General features: G+C 37.1%; 1 pseudogene across 1 annotated transcript; it reads right to left on the bottom strand.

The window, feature by feature from the left end:
- Positions 1-16,307: 16,307 nt before the first annotated feature.
- Positions 16,308-17,883, bottom strand: LOC308414863 (protein Spindly-like; annotated as a pseudogene). Its single transcript has one exon. The product of its transcript is annotated as a protein Spindly-like (transcript).
- Between the last annotated feature and the right edge of the window lie 373 nt (positions 17,884-18,256).

Genomic DNA, 18,256 nt, shown 5'->3' with positions numbered 1-18,256 from the left:
TTCTATTTCATAAAAATGCACACTTCATTAAAATGTATCAATGCATTGAAATATTAATACGATTCTACTATAAACAAAAGATTTGAAATTATATTTTTATGTATAAAAATATTCATTCCTAAATTTTAACTTCAAGGGTGTAGGCCCAAGTCTCATGAGAGCACTATTTTAGCTGGTTCAGAGAAATACCATAATCTATTGTCAGGACTTGTCTTTAATAATGCCAGATATCAGAGAAAATTCTTATGTAAATATTCCCTATTGTACACAAACAATTCATGTTTCAATTATATTCACCAATCTTTTGTCATTGAAAATGCAATTTTCATGTTTAACTCTTTTGAGGCCAGTAAATCACTTCCACAGAGTATGACCAATTGTTTTTCTCATTACTCTAAGGACAAAAATATAGTATTAAGACCACAGTCAATTGTTCAGATTAGATGGTTTCAAAATTTAAAATTGGAATCTCTAGCATTGCCATGATAAATAGGAAAGAGTAATGAAGTCCTGGTTCTGTTTTCCAGTCAAGTGAATTAATGGGCCTTAACTTTTCCTATCCTTTACCAACTGTCTTAGTCAGGGTTTCTATTCCTGCATAAAACATCATGACCAAGAAGCAAGTTGGGGAGGAAAGGGTTTATTCAGCTTACACTTCCACATTGCTGTTCATCACCAGAGGAAGTCATGACTGGAACTCAAGCAGGTCAGGAATCAGGAGCTGATGCAGAGGCCATGGAGGGATGTTACTTACTGGCTTGCTTCCCCTGGCTTGCTCAGCCTGCTTTCTTATAGAACCCAGGTCTACCAGCCCAGGGATGGCACCACCCACAATTGGCTGCCCCCCCCTTGATCACTAGTTGAAAAAATGCGTTACAGCTGGATCTCATGGAGGCATTTCCTCAACTGAGGCTCCTTTCTCTGTGATAACTCCAGCTTGTGTCAAGTTTACACGCAAAACCAGCCAGTACACCAACATTAAATAAGTTCTTGACCTAAGAAGAGTCAACTCTGTTTCATAAATGCTAAGAAAATCAGAGAAAAATAAACTAATATTAATTTATTTTTATCCAAATATTGCGTAGTAATTTGGTTTATTAGTATGTGACAAATATGTTCCATTAAACTTACCATGTCTTCAGCATTACATGTTCCATGACTGCTTTCATGTATTGTGCTACTTCTGCAAATACCGTAGTGGGGTTCAATTTGCTCATGATTAATTAGGCAAAGGTTTTGATCATGTATTAGTTTTCTTCTTGCTGTGATTACATGCCTGATTAGAAACAATATAAGAAGTTTGAATATAGGTTACATTTCTTGCAGACAGAGTCTATCACAGTAACATGGGGAAGAGAGTAAGAGAGAGATGCTCACAGCTCCACAATGAGAACTTGTGTGTTAATACTCAGCTCAGTGTGTAAGGATTCCTATAGGATGGTGCTGCCTATATCCTTAGCTAATGTTCTGTAGGAATTTCCTCACAAACATACAGAATAGTTTGGCTCACGAACACCCAAGATGTTTTTTAATCTGATCAAGTCAATAATTAAATTAGTTACTACTGTAAGATATAAGCAGGTAAATATCATTGAAATTGTTTTAGATGTAAATAGATTATTTAAGTCTTTAGTGGCAAAAGTAACACATTACACTTACAGATGTCCCAAAACCCTCAAATTAATTCACTAAGTGCACCTTTTGATGTGACTTTTGTCTTATTATTGAATAATGGTACTCTATCCAGACAATGAATTTATATGAGAACATTTTCTAGTCCTAATAAGTATTTTGTATTGATTGCTTATTTCAACTTAAAAGGCTTGTAATTAAATTACACAATTTCAAAAAAATCAGGAAATTTCTTACAATCATTTGCAAATTAATCCATTGGGGTTGAGGAGACTTAGATGGGGAAAGAAGAATCTTTTGGATGGTAGGTACAATTGGCTAAGTTTACAGAGCAGAAAAATTGTGACATATCAAGGAACTGAGAAATGATGAATGTCACTGATACAGACTGTGACAAGGAAGAATTGAAAAAAAAACTATCTTTCCTAATTGCAAAGATGTTTAGTTAATTCACATGTTCTGAATTCCATTTATACATTTATTGTGCTAACTCTTATTGGGGAGATGTAAAAATGTGTTTCCCTCTCCAGAATGGACACAGAAAACACATCAAAGAAATTATTGTATGCAAGAGATGCTTGGTTAAATAATTGGTTTAATTTAGAGTACCTTACAGGAGAGTGGAAAACTTATAGGTAGACAAAGCACCAAGGAAAGTTCTGTATACATCTATATGTCTAGATAGTGAAGCTGCCCATCAGCCACCATTCACACAGCAAATAAACTGCTTACATAGCTTAATGGAGAGGTGGGATCTTGTGAACCCATAATGTGGTCCATCATGAGTCCTCTCACATCCATGCCAAAAATACAGTGTATCTTCTGTGAGTTATCAGGGCTATTATGTTCAAACTGAGTGTAGCCAACACTATTTAAAATGTAATCTGACTCTCCTTTTCTTACATTTATAGACATAGAAGAAATATTTGTTGAATATTCTGCGACAAATAATTTGACAGAAGGGAATATGGACCCAGCCATGACTTTCAGGTTTCTTCTGTAGTAAAGAATTCACTCTTTAAAGCATAGGCTTTTTCTTTAGTTGAAGAAGCATGGTGCTTCAAATGCTACTACCATGGCAACTCCAGAGTTTTTACTTGCTCAAACCATACCACAGACACCCTGAAAGGCAGAAAGTTTTATTGAATGACACACTTTTGAATTCTGATTAATCTATGTGGAAATGTATACCTAGCAAAGAGTCAGATCACTTAAATGCAGGAATTTATACCCTTTCATTTCTTCCAATGATATTTATTAAATACCTCTCAAGACATGGTTTAATATTTCTTCTTGAGTGCACCTAAATGTTATGTAAATCTTCCTCTCAATTCTCTGTTGCTTATTTTTGAAACTAATATAGCTACAACATCTCTCCCTTCCCTTTTATCTCAAACCTTTCCCCTTATCTATTTCTGCTCTCCTTCAAACTCATGGGCTATGTTTTTCACTGTTTGCTACTGAATGTATCTATGTGTCCACTACTTATTTTAATAAACTTAGTTGAGTATGAATAAATATGATTTTTATAATTTTATTGGATATCTTTGTATTTAGGTTTTAAATGTTATCACTTTTACCCCTGCTCCCAATCCCCCTTCCCCTTCACTTGTTTCGATGAAGGTGCTCCCTCTCTCAAACACACTCTCCAACTCAGTTCATTGGCATTCTCTTACACTGGGAAAAGACACCTTTACTGGACCAAAGGCCTGATTTCCCATTGATGCCAGACAATGCTATCCACTGCTACATATGCAGCTGGAGCTATTGGTCTATGTCTGTGCTCATTGGTTGGTGTTTTAGTATCTTGGAGTTCTAGAGTGTTTGGTTTGTTCATAACGTTGTTCTTCCCATTAAGTTGCACTTTCAGCTCCTTCAGTCTATTCTCTACCTCCTTCATTGGGGTCTCTGTGTTCAGTCCAATGGTTAGCTGCAAGCATCATAAACTATATCTGTATGACTTTGGCAGTGCCTCTGGCTCCTATGAGTAATCACTTCTTGAAATCAGCAATAGTGCTTGGGAGCTGAAGAGGTTTTCAGCTCCACAGGAAGAACAACAAGATCAACTAATCAGACCCCCCCCCAGAACTCCCAGGTACTAAACCACCAAACAATGACAACACATGGAAGGACCCACAACTCCAGCTATATATGTAGCAGAGGATGTCCTTATCAGGCATCAAGGGGAGGAAAGGTCCTTGGTTTTGCCAAGGCTCAATACCTCACTCAGCATAGGGGAATGTCAGGGTGAGGAAGTAGGAGAGGATGGGTGGGTAGGGGGCACCCACATAGAAACAGGGGAAAGGGGGAATGGAATAGAGATTTTATATAAGGGAAATCGGGAACAGGGATAACATTTGAAATGTAAATAAAATATAGCCAATAAAAAAGGAAGAAGCGATATTTTTAATTCTTCCTTTCGTATTTTTATCTCTTTGATTTTCTTCTGTTGTCTAATTGCTCTGACCAGGATTTCCCTATGTTGAATAGGTAGGGGGAGAATGGGCAGCCTTATCTAGTCCCTGATTTTAGTGGGATTGCTTCAAATTTCTCACCATTAAGTTTGATGTTGGCTGTTTGTTTGCTGTATATTGCTTTTATTATGTTTAGGTATGGGCCTTAGATTCCTGTTCTTTCCGGGACTTTTAACATGAAGGGGTGTTGAATTTTGTCAAATGCTTTCTCAGCATCTAGTGAGATGACCACGTATTTATTTTCTTTGAGTTTGTTTATACCTTGATGGATTTCCATATATTAAAAAATCCCTGCATCCCAGGGATGAAGTCTACTCACTATTTGCAGATGACATGATAGTATAATTAAGTGACCCCAAAAATTCCACCAGACAACTGCTATAGTTGATAAACAAGTTCTGCAAAGTGGCTGGATATAAAATTAACTCAAACAAATCAGTAGCCTTCCTCTACTCAAAAGAAAAACATCCTGAGAAAGAAATTAGGGAAAAGACACCCTTCACAGTAGTCACAAACAATATGAAATATCTTGTTGTGAGTCTAACTAAGTAAATGAAGTACCCGTATGGCAAGAACTCATGACCTCTGGAAGAACAATCAGTGTTCTTTTTTTTTCTTACAACTTTATTAAAAAAACAAATACATGTACAGATTTTTAAAAGAATTTTGGCATAAAACTATATGAATATATTTTTGTCAGTACTTGATTTTTTTAAAGTTTGATAGTGTGCACTGAAATCTTATTAGTTACAATGAGCATAATGTACATGTAGGCAAAACATAACATGGAAATAGTCAAACTTTTCTTGGTGTGTAAAAATTAAACATGATGATTTTTAAAACCCCCAAAATTGCTACAATGATATCATCTTTGCTCTTGAGTTATTAATGATTTAAGGTCTAGGTGTACCCCACTCTGAAAGGGTGCTATACACTTATTGTTTTTTTTCTAATAAGAACTGAGGCTTTCCCTTTTTGGCCTTTCTTTTTTTTTGAGTTTCATATTGTCTGTGAGTTGTTTCTTGGGTTTTCAGAGCTTTCTGGGGTTAGTATCCAATTATCCATGACTACATATTATGTCTGTTCCCACATTTAAAATATTTCTCCTTATTTTATTGGATATTTTCTTTATTTACATTTCAAATATTATCCCCTTCCCCCTACTCCCTCCCCCACTTGTTTCCCTGAAGGTGCTCCCACTTCCAACCAGCGTCTTCACCTCAGTGCCTTAGCATTACTCTATCATATACAAACATGCCTTCACTGGAACAAAAGCTTCTTCTCCCATTGATGCTAGACAATGCCATCCACTGCTACATATGCACCTGAAGTCATGGGCCTCTCCATGTGTGCTCATTGGTTGGTGTGTTATTCCCTAGAAGTTCTGGAGGGTTTGGTTGATTGATAATGTTGTTTTTCCCATGGGGTTGTAAACCCTTTCAGCTCCTTCAGTCCTTTCTCTACCTCTTTGAGGCCCCTCTATTCAGTCCAATGGTTAGCTGCAAGCATCATCAACTTATATGTATGACTCTGGAAGAGCTTCTGACGAGCTCCTGCCAGTAAGCTCTACTTGATATCAGCAATAGCGCTTAGGTTTGGTTGCTGCTTATGGGAAGGAACTAAAAGTGAAGCAGTCTCTGAATGATCATTACTTCAATCCCTGCTCTGATCATTACTTCAATCCCTGCTCCTCTATTTGTCCCTGTATATCCTCCCGTGAGTGTTTTGTTCTCCCTTGTAAAAAGGATGGAGACATCCACATTCTGGCCCCCCCCCCTGTTTTTTTTTTTTTTTTTTTTGAACTTTATAAGGTCTGCGAATTGTTTTTTGTTTTTTTTTTGGGGGGGGGGTTGATATTCTGAGCTTTTGGTGGCAAGTATCCACTTATTAGTGAGTATATATCATGTGTGTTCTTTTGTGTCTGTGTTACCTCACTCAGGATGACAGCTTCTAGTTCTATCCATTTACCTACAAATTTCAAAACTCATTGTTTCTAATAGTTGAGTAGTACTTCACTGTGTAAATTTACCACAGTTTTTGTATCTATTCCTCTGTTGAAGGATGTCTGAGTTCTTTCCAGCTTTTAGATATTATAAATAAGGCTGTTATGAACATGGAGGAGCATGTGTCCTTGTTATATGTTGAAGTGTACCTTATAAGTTTGTTCTCTTGTTTAAATGAAAGGATGTAGCCAGAATTCTCAGCAAGACTGCAGTAAATGTTAACTAAAAATATATGCATTAATAGTACAACTAACCAGTAACAATATAAGAGTTTGTTTTTTAATAATATGATTGGGTTTAAAAATTCATTTTATTCAGTGGATCCAAATAAATGTATCTCAGAGGTAGGACGGGGAATCTATCAGTATGATCCTGCAGCTGTACCTAGCAATCTTGGAGGAACAACTTAATTCATCCTGTTTCCTATACAAAATAGATTCATAAGTAAATTCTTACTAGTGATACTTTACCGAGGCAAGTAGTCTCAGGAATTAAGCAGTAGATAAAGGAGTAATGAGGCAAAGACTGAAAACTTAGACAAGAGGTATGCTTTTTAACAGGCGTAACTTCATGATAAGCTATCAATGTTATTTTGCCAGACAGCTCAAGACCAGTAGTGTTTGTACACACAAACAAGAGAGGGTGTTTGCCTTGATCAATTCCTATGCCCTTCTTCCTCCTTCTCTCTCTCCCTCTCTGCTCAGTTTCTGTCTCTGTCTCTGTCTCTCTCTCTCTCTTACACACACACACACACACACACACACACACACACCACATGGTATTGATCGCAAATGTCTGTTTTCTTGAAAACTTGGATTGTATTGGTGGAATATTGCTCCATTCCATCCCTTATGCTCTCTGAAGCTCATTGTGTGTTATATCTCTACAGTCGCTGGAGATGGAGTTTGTGCCTTGTTCTAAACTTCAGAGAAGATTTGAGTGACAGAAAACTTGGGCAAGAAAGACACAGTAAATTTTCATATGATTTTTTTTCTGTACAAATTAATCAGATTTCCTCATTGCAAAATATACTTTCCTAATATTTCTTTTGGTTCTGTAGTTTCATTCAAACTGTAGATATATGGGTAATCACAGATTGGCACAAACCCCATAGTATGCATTTCAATATCAATTAAGTCACACACACATACTATATAGAGAGAATAAATGTGTGTATGTGACATAGAAGTGGGAAAAACTCACTTGTGAATACAGCATGCATCATTAATCACTATGCCATATATTGCTCTCACTGCACACACACGTACATAAGCACATGACTTCATAAATTCTGAGATAGTGTATAGGGGGTCTGGGCAGTTTTTATGAAAAACAATTTTTTGAAATTATTTGTACAGGCTAAAAAGAAATGTTTGCTAGTCCTTTAGCTTTTGATGCCTAATATACTCACTACCAATAAAATATATGTTATAGAGCATTTGACATCATTTTTACTTCAAACTATGATATACTTTAAGTGTAAGATAGAAATTTAATTGTAAATAATATGTAACATAAAAAATATGAGATAATTTGTTAATATTTAATTGGTTAGTTGTTGGAGTACTTTGATTCATTGTGCTTTAAATAGAGATTACTATTAAACTTTTTAATTTTATAAACTAATTATACATTTTTATAATATTATTCTATAATAAATATATTATTATAAACTAATTTCACTTGCTTATTTTATTTTTTCAGTAAAATGCTTTTATTAAAATGTATTATACTAATTTTGGTTCTCTATCAAATTAAAACAGGGAGTGATGTTACAAAAAATAATTTCTCAGAGCCCTTGTACAGGATACAGCCCCCCTCATTAGTTCACGCTCTATTGAGAGTGAGAAATTCCATTCATTAACTTCACTAATGGCTTATTATTGCCATATTTCAATTCAAAAATTTTAAGGCTTTCATATTTCAGTTAAAAATTTGTCTAATATAAAATGATATTGTCTTTGAAGAACACCCAAGTAATGACTAAATTTCCTTTCTTGAAAAATTCAAGAACACTATTGTTTGAGATCTCTTTACTAACCACAAAGTAGGAAAGAAGCACCTGAGGGTGAGCGGTGTAGTTTAGTCATGGTATGCTTGTCTATCAGGAGCAAAGTACTGAATTTCCCCCAGCATATAGAAAGAAATAACTGGGCTGAGATTGTGCTGCATTTCCACACTTCATTTCCAGTAGTGAAAATATGTTGGTGATAGAATGCTATGGCATAGAGGACTCTTAAGACATATTCCTCACAGGTTTTCAAGTGCTAAACTACAAATTATTATCCAATATGTAGACATGTAAAAAATGGCCTTTGGAGGCCAGGTGTGAGGTCACATACCTTAAATCTTATCAATCGGGGGTAAGAGGATGGTAGGCGGTAGGCCTCTTTGAGTTTCAGGACATCAGGGGCTACCTAATAAATTTCTTTCTAAAAATGATTTTGGAAATATATATACTCAAAGGAACTTTTTTTTTTCCACACGCATAATGCCACTGAGCCACTGAACCAGCCCTGGCCTGGCTTGGGTCTTTTTTTTTTTTTTTTTTTTTTTTCCTTTTTTGAACAGGCTTGGGTCTTCTTTAAGAAGTCAGTTTTTTTTTTTTTTTTTAACAGCTTCCAGGTAAGCAATAAACCTCAAATTCAGCATCATATTGTTAAGAACACACAGGTGATCTTATATTTGTCCCACATAAATCTTGCATTTGTGTAGTCTAATTGGTGAGTAGAAGGGCAAAAAGTGTGTCTGTCACAAAAAAGTGTGAGACTTTTCTGAGGATGATACTCTAGGTTTTTGTCTGATCTCCACATTCAAACATTCACATCGCCCCTGCACCATCCTGCCATTCGGCTACATCAACGGAATCCTTTCACCACTGGAAATAAAGTTTGGAAATGCAGTACAATGTCAGGTGGCTCAATGATTTTCTTTCATTAAACTCTGATGTTTTCTAAAAATGTGTTTATATGTAAAAGCTTTCATCCCACAGACTCACCAAGACATGACCATGTCACACTCCAGTGCTCATTACAATAAAAATGCCAACTAGCCAATACATGGTGAATGACTGAAACTAGAATGAGAGGCTCAAAATGTGATATACAAACTATCCAAATCCCAATCATAATTCAGTTTTTACGTTCACCAAGATTTCAAATAAGATGGGGGAAATGCTACACGATGACACAGGTATCGAAATTTTCTTAATTAGAATTTCTAGCATGTATAAGGAAAAAAAAAATCCTAGGAAGAAGTCACAGGACTCTTAAAGCATGAGTTCAAATTGAATGTTTTCATGAAAGAAAGAAAATATAGAAAGAAAAGCAATAGGATTAATTAGAATTAAAATCGAGAGTGAAGGATCGTGATAAGGATGTCTTCTCAGAGGCTCTGCCAGAGCCATACTGATACAGATGAGGATGCTTGCAACTAATCCAGCAAACCACTGGACTGAACATGAGGACTCCAATGAAGGAGCTAGAGAAAGGACTGAAGAAGCTGACAGCATTTGAAACCCCATGGGAAGAACAACATTATTAACCAACCAAACCCTCAACAGCTCCCAGGGACTAAAACACCAACCAATGAGTACACATGGAGGGACCCATGGCTCCAGGTCCATATGTAGCAGAGGATGGCATTGTCTGGCATCAATGGGAGGAGTGGCCTTTGGTCGAGTGAAGGTGCGTTTTCCAAGTGTAGGGCAATGCCAAAGCACTGAGGTGGAAAGGGTGGTTGGGAGAGGGAGCACCTTCATGGAAACAAGTGGAGGAGGAGGGGGAGAGAGTAGGGGACCAGGGATAACATTTGAAATGTAAATACATAAAATATCCTGTTGGCCAAAATAAACGAGACAAACAAGAGTTTCCAGTATAGAGAGAGGGCTGTATGACCTCCATCAGGACTCAGGATCTGCCCACAGACAGCTGAGCTCCCAGAACAGCCTTACAAGCACTCTCCCAGCTGAGCCCACAGAGGCAGAACAAAGTCCCTGCCATCAGAACTCACTACCTGCCCACAAAGAGCCAAACACCCAGGAACAATCACATTCCTGAGCCCACAGGCCTTCAGACCCACAGAAGAGAGAAGCTCCAGTCAGAGACAATAAGATCACCTATAATCACAGATAACAAGATGGCAAGAGGAAAGCACAAGAACCTAAGCAATGGAAACCAAGACAACCTGGCAACAGCAGAACCCAGCTCTCCTACTACAGCAAGTACTGGATTTTCTAACACCCCATAAAAACAAGACATACTTAAAATCATACTTCATGATGATGATGGAAATCTTCAAGAAGCACATGAATAACTACCTTAAACAATTACAGGAGGACACATATAAATAAACAGAAGCCCTTAAAGAGGAAACACAAAAAAAAAAAAAAAAAAAAAAATCACTCAAAAAACAACAGGAAAACCTAACCAAACAGGTGAAAGAATTAAAAACAAAAATAGAAACAATAAAGAAATCACAAAAAGAGACAGCACTGGAGATAGAAAACCTCAGAAAGAAAGCAAGAGTCATAGATGCAAGCATCACCAACAAACTAGAAGAGATGGAAGACAGGATCTCAAGGGCAGAAGACAACTTAGAAAACATTGACACAAAAGTCAGACAAAATACAAAAACCACGAAGCTCCTAACACAGAGCATCCAAGATATACAGGACACAATGAGAAGACCAAATCTTAGGATAATAAGGGTAGAAGACTCCCAAATAAAAGGCACAGTAAATATCTTCAACAAAATCATAGAATAAAACTTCCCTAACCCTTAAGCATGAGATGAACATGAACATTCAAGAATCCTAGAGAGCTCCAAATAGATTGGACCAGAAAAGAAAGTCCTCTGACACATAATAGTCAAAACACTGATTGTTCAAAACAAAGAAAGAATACTAAAAGCAGTAAGGGAAAAAGGACAAGTAAAATAAAGGCAGACCAAACAGAATTAAATCATATTTCTCAACAGAGACTATGAAATCTAGAAGATCCTGAACAAATATCATACTGACCCTAAGAGAAAACAAATGCCAGCACAGTTTATTATGTCCAGCAAAACTCTCTGTTACCATAGTTGGAGAAACAAATATATTCCAGGACAAAAGCAAATTTACACAGTATCTTACAACAAATCCAGCCCTACAGTGGAAAATAGATGGAAAATCCAACACAAGGATGTAAACTACACCCTAAGAAAAGCAAACAGTCATGCAAGGAAAACAAAAGAAGAAAAGCACACAAACGTAAGTATACCTCTAATAACAAAAAAATATGACAAAACAATCACTATTCCTTAATATCTCTTAACATCAACAGACTCATAGACTATCAGACTGGATACATAAACAAAATCCAGCATTTTGCTGCATACAGGAAACTCATCTCAGAGACAAAGACAGACACTACCTCAGAGTAAAAGGCTGGGGGGAAAAAAAACAAAAAACAAAACTTCCAAGTAAATAGTCCCAGGAAAAAACCTGAGTAACTATTCTTGTATCAATTAAAATAGATTTTCAACCAAAAGTTACCAAACAGATAAGAAAGGACACTGTGTACTCATCACTGGAATAATCTATCAAGGTGAACTCTCAATCCTGAACATCTATGCTCCAAATATAAGGGCACATACATTCATAAAAGAAATTTCACTAAAGTTCAAAGCATATATTGTACCACATACCATAACAATGGGAGACTTCAAGGACCCACTCTCATCAATCGACAGATCATGGAAGCAGAAACTGAACAGAGACAAAATAGCAGAGGTTATGAAACAATTAGAATTAACAGACATCTACAAAACATACTAAAACAGAAGAATATACCTACTTCACAGCACCTCACGGTACCTTCTATAAAATGGACCATATAGTAGGTCACACAAAGGTGTCAACAGATATAAGAAGATCGATATAATCCCATACATCAGATCACTGTGTATCAGATCACTGTGGACTAAGGCTGGTCTTTAATAACAATAAAAACAACAAAAAACCCACATGAAACCACAACATACCCAAACTTATGAGATGCAATGAAAGCAGTACTAAGAGGAAAACTCAAAGTTTATAGTACCTCCAAAAAAAAAAAAAAAAAAAAAAAAAGCAACAAAAAACTGGAGAGAGAATACACTAGCAGATTGACAGTATAGCTGAAAGCTCTAGAACACAAAGAAGCAGATACACCCAAGAAGAGATATGGCAGGAAATAATCAAAATCAGAGCAGAAATCAACCAAGTAGAAACAAACAAACAAACTATACAAAGAATCAACAAAATCAAGAGCTGGTTTTTTGAAAAAAATCAACAAGATTGATAAACCCTTAACCAGACTAACTGGAGAGCACAGAGATAATGTCCAAATTAACAAAATCAGAAATGAAAGGCAAGACATAACAGCAGAAACTGAGGAAATTCAAGAAATTATCAGATCCTACCACAAAAGCTTATACTCAACAAAACTGGAAAATCTATAAAAAATGGACACATTTCTAGACAGATACTAGGTGCCCAAGTTAAATCAGGATCAGATAAACCATCTAAATAGTCCCATAACACCTTAAAAATAGAAGCAGGCATCAAAAGCCACCTAAGCAAAAAATGCCCAAGACCAGATGGTTTCAGGGAAGAATTCTATCAGACTTTCATAGAAGACCTAATTCCAATACTTTCCAAACAATTCCACAAAATAGAAACAGAAGAAAAACTACCAAATTTGTTCTTCAAAGCCACAATTACTCTCATACCTAAATCACACAAAGACCCTACAAAGAAAGAGAACTTCAGACCAATTTCCCACATGAACTTCGACGCAAAAATACTCAATAAAATTTTTGTAAACAAAGTCCATGAACACATCAAAATAATCATTCACCATGGTCAAGGAGGCTTTATCTTAGGAATGCAGTTGTTTAAGTATATGAAAATCCATCAACATCCTCTACTACATAAACAAAATCAAAACACACACACACACACACACACACACACACACACACACACACACACACACACTCAATCATCTCACTAGATGCTCAGAAATGATTTGACAAAATTCAATACCCCTTCATCTTAAAAATTCTGGAAAGATCAGAAATTCAATTCACATACATAAACATAGTAAAAGCAATATACGGCAAACAGGTAGCCAACTTCAAACTAAATGGTGAGAAACTTGAAGCAATACCACTAAAAGCAGGGACTAGATAAGGTTGCTCACGTTCTCCATACCTACTCAGTATAGTACTGGAATCCTGGCCACATCAATTAGACAACAAAAGGAAATCAAAGGATACAAATTGGAAAGGAAGAGGTTAAAATATCACTATTTACAGATGATATGATAGTATACTTAAGTCACCACAAAAATTCCACCATAGAACTTTATAGCTGATAAACAACCTCAGCAAAATAAGTGGATATAAAATTAACTGAAACAAATCTTTAGCCTTCCTCGAATGATAAACATGCTGAGAGAAAATTAGGGAAAAGACACCCTCCACATAGCCACAAATAATATAAAATGCCTTGGTGTGACCATAACATAGCAAGTAAAAAATCTCTATGACAACAATTTAAAATCTCTTAAGAAACAAATTGAAGAAGATCTCAGAAGATGGAAAGATCCCCCATGCTCATGGATTGGAAGGATCACCATTGTAAAAATGGCCATCTTGCCAAAAGCAATCTACAGATTCAATGCAATCACTATCAAAATTCCAACACAATTCTTCATACAATTGAAAAGATCAATTTGTACATTCATTTGGAATAACAAAAAACCTAGGATATTAAATTCTATTCTTAAGAATAAATCACTTCTGGAAAAATCACATTCCTGACCTCAAGCTATATTACAAAGCAGTTGTGATAAAACCACATGGTATTGGTACAGAGATAGGCAGGTAGATCAATAGAACAGAATTAAAGACCCAGAAATAAACCCACACACCTAATGTCACTTGATCTTTGACAAAGGAGCTAAAAACATTCAATGGAAAAAGTACAGCCTCTTCAACAAATGGTGTTGGTTCAACTGGCACTCAGCATGAAGAAGAATGCAAATCGATCATTACTTATCTCCTTGTACAAAGCTCAAATGCAAGTGAATAAAAGACCTTCACATAAAACCAGGTACACTGAGGCTATTAGAAGAGATAGAGGGGAAGAGCTAAGAACACATAGGCAGAGTGGAAAATTTTCTCAACAGAACACAATGGCTTATGCGCTAAGAATAAGAAACGACCAATGGGACCTCATGAAATTGCAAAGCTTCTGTAAGGCTAAGGACATGGTCAAGAAGACAAAAGGCAGCCAATAGATTGAGAAAGGATCTTTAACAACCCTACATTTGATAGATGGCTAATATCCAATATATACAAAGAACTCAAGAAATTAGACTCCAGAGAATCAAACAATCCAATTTAAAAAATAGAAAGAATTTGGAACTTTTAGCTAGAATATCCATTGGGATATTAAGAGTTCTGTGGGATATTCTGTAGGAGCTTCAATGATAATATTGAGAACAGATAATGTTGAGAATGTGGCCTGGATTGTGAAATTTCAGAGGGAGGATTAAAGACTCTTATCAGGGCTGTTACTATTTTGATTGTGAAGATTCTTTGGTTTCTATTAGTTGGAGCTGGAGAATTAGGTGTGATTAAGAAGATACCAGAACTACTAACGCAAAATCTTTGCATTACTGCAACTGTTAATGCTGGTCAGCTCGAGCTTAAGAAATTAGTGGTGATTAAGAAGAGAGCCGCATCACTGAAGTGGAAACTTCTGGGAAGTGTTTTCTGAGAGCACAAAGAGGCTGTGTTCCAGAGATAGCCAAGGTTGTACCTTGTGCTGTGGCTGGATTTAGTAATGTGTAAGAGTCACCCAGGTGTTACTGGTTTTGAAGGCATAAAGTTTTCATGAAGAACAGTGGAGGCTTGTCACTGTGAGAGGCCAGGGAAGGACATAGGTCAAAGTGCAGGCTCAGTTGCAATTAATGCCTCAGGACAGAAGGGGTCATGCAAAGGAGTTGAGGCTTAGCACCAATGAAGAGAGCCTATGAGAGTCTATTGGTGAAGCCCAGTTGCAGCAGAAGACAACAGTGGTTTGGAGATGGCAGTACCATGAGATGACCACCAAGAACATCAGCAGTGGAGAAGAGGCAGTTGGAGCCTAGAAGACAATGTGTGTGCCACAAAGGGCAGAGCTGGAGAAGTGACACACCCTTGGAGGAGCCCAGAAGTCTTTGAGTGTACCCCAGACAATGGATGGTTAGTTTTATTTTGCTTTTGATTGTGAATGTGCCCTGATAATTTTCCTTTTTGAAGGAAGAAAGTATTTTAGCGAAGGCCACATTTTATAGACTTTGAACTGAAAATAGGACTTTGAATTTTAAAAGAGATTATATATTTTAAAGAGATTGAAAATTTAATATGTAAGATTTTGTAAAGAATGTGGGACTCTTATGGTTATTTAGATCTTGGGGAATGAATAAAAAAGTAAGGGTTGAGGCTTTTTTTTATTGCTGCAATTTTATTTTAAATTTTAAAATTATTTAGATGTTTGAGTCATGAAAATCTAAATTATACATATGAATTAAGATTTAAGTTTAAAAACATTTTGTAATATATTCTCAAGCTATGTTCACTAATTTTACAAGACAAGAAAAATCTAAGTCCAAAAAGATGGACAAAGAAAATTATAACTAATAATTGTAAGGAATTTATTTTCTAAGTTTCAGTTCTTAAGATAGACTATTTAATTACATAATGTTCAAACTCCATATCCAATAAAACAAATTAGGTTTAAATTATAACATTCTTTTATGATAATGGTGATTTCTGTGATTCACGGTTTTGAGGAGGATCATCACTTCAGGCTCAGAATCACAGCTACATCTGAAGTCTTGGTCACAGAGGCACGAGTACATCAGGTCTTAGCACTGGTTTACACAAATGCCCCCACTAGGGTGTCCCATGCACAGGAAATGACTAGCAAGGCTCACCGTGCAGCACCTCACTACTACTGTGGGCACTGTGTCTCTGGGGTTGACTTGGAGGATACATACATGATGGTGTGTGATTTCTTACAAGCTCCTTTTTCCAATTTGCTTGTAGTTTCTTTCCTTTCCTTCACTTTTGTTGGAAGCCTTGATTCTGCAGTTAACCTGGGAGAACTGTGAGTGTTCCCACTTTATTCATGTAAGGCCTCAGTGTTGGCTAGACTATCCACAGCTTCACACACTTCTTTTTGGGTGTGTATCCAGATGCAGGCTCTTAAGGAGAGAGGGTGGCTATTTCCACTGCACCAAGTTATCTTTAAGTTATTAAGACAGGACTCTTCCTCCCTCTGAAGTGTGAGTCTAGAAACGTCTTCCCCAGTGGCACTGACAGCAGCTGTTTCTTCTGGGGTGGTTAGATTAAATGGCAGCACTTCATGCCTCTTTTTGGGTACAAATACTTCTATTTCTCTTCGGGTTCATACTTCAGCTTGAGTTCATCAAGCTTAGCTCTCAGTTTCATGTTTTCACTTTCTCAGAGCTGCAGGTGTCTTTCATGTGCAAACAGTTTCCGCTCAATATCCAGGGCCTGCTGGCTCTCAAATAATGCATTCATCTTCTGGATGGGCAGTTTGCCCTTTGTGCTTTCTTTATTTAGTTTATCAAGCTTCAGCTGAAGTAAATTTGCATAATAGGTGTTGTCTTGTAGAGTACAAACGTTGCTGGTGTGGAAAACTTAGGTTCTACACTTTCATATAAGTTCTTAAATTTCTCCAATTTATTAATTTTCCCTAAAAGGCATTTTATTTCACCATTCTTCTGTTCTAACATGGTAAACAACCATTCCTGCTGCTCAGATTTGGCTTGTGATCGCCTCATCCTCAGTAATGTGGAGGTCTGTACCTTCATTTTGTTCATCTGATCTCTGGTGAGTGCATTTTCCTTCTTCAATGACTTGTATTTGTCTTTCATCAAGTTGAGCTGGTATTCCATTGCCACCCTTCGATCTTTCACCTCTGAGAACAAAACAGAGAGTTTCCTTTGCTGTTGGGATCCTCAGTCTGCTGGAGTGCATGACCCAGCTGCACCTGAAGATCCTGTTTTCTATGTGAGCTCCTCTTTTTCTTCTTTAAGCCGACCTACCTGGCGCAGTAAGGAAGTATTGAGGCATTCTAGTGGCTTACTCTTGTTTATACTGCAGTTCCTTCACCTCTTCTTTGAGGGCATTATTCACACTTTCCATTTCAGTTAGCTTAGTCTGAAGAGCCAGCAGCTCCAAAGACATGTTTTTCAGTACTTGCTGAGCAGACATTACCAGGAGTTCCTCCGACTTTAAGAGAGAAGTTACCCCTGGTGATCCAGGTTCTGCTTCAGATGCTTTTCACTAAGCCTTGCTTCATCTAATTCCACTTTCAAATTTTCTAACTTGTTTTTCAGGTCATTCACTTCCTGCCTGTGGCTTCTGTGTAACTGCATTTCTAACTGTTCAAGCTGTGTATTCTGTTGCTGCTTCAGAGCTTCACACTCACAGCTCAAACTGTCTAACATCCAACACTTGAGCTCAACTTCTCTTTGAAGGGCATACTTCTCTTGGTTAAAATTCTCAGCTGTGGTCATTATTTCTCCTTGGCATTTATCCAATTGACTCTGCAATTCTGTCTGCCTCTCCAATAGCTGTAGGCCGTAGAGTGCAGCTTTCAGACGCTCATTTTCACACTCTTTGAGCTTGTTTCAAAGATTTGTAATATCTGCCTCCATGTTTTCTGTTTTCAACCTACTCTCTCCTAATGCTTCCTGGCTGCTGCAATGGAAGGCCTGACCTGAGAGTACTGGGCGCCCAGACCCGTGACACTAAATCCACCTCAGCACAGAAATACTACCTTATTCTTTCGCCGAAACACTGCTAAGTAAGTGCAGGTGTTTTTTGAATACTGTTCCCGCCAAGAGTTGAGTCTTAACAGTGATGTGTTTGTGTGTCAATTTGACACAAGTTGGAGTTATCACAGGGAAAGGAGACTCAGTTGAAGAACTGCCTCCATGAGATCCAGCATTTTCTCAACTAGTGATCAAGGGGAGGGCGCAGCCCATTGTGGGTGGTGACATCCCTGGGCTGGTAGACCTGGGTTCTATAAGAAAGCAGGCT

The sequence above is a fragment of the Micromys minutus genome (assembly GCF_963924665.1).
Source record: "Micromys minutus genome assembly, chromosome: X".
Lineage (NCBI taxonomy): Eukaryota > Metazoa > Chordata > Mammalia > Rodentia > Muridae > Micromys > Micromys minutus.
This window is presented reverse-complemented; position numbering and strand designations above follow the sequence as displayed.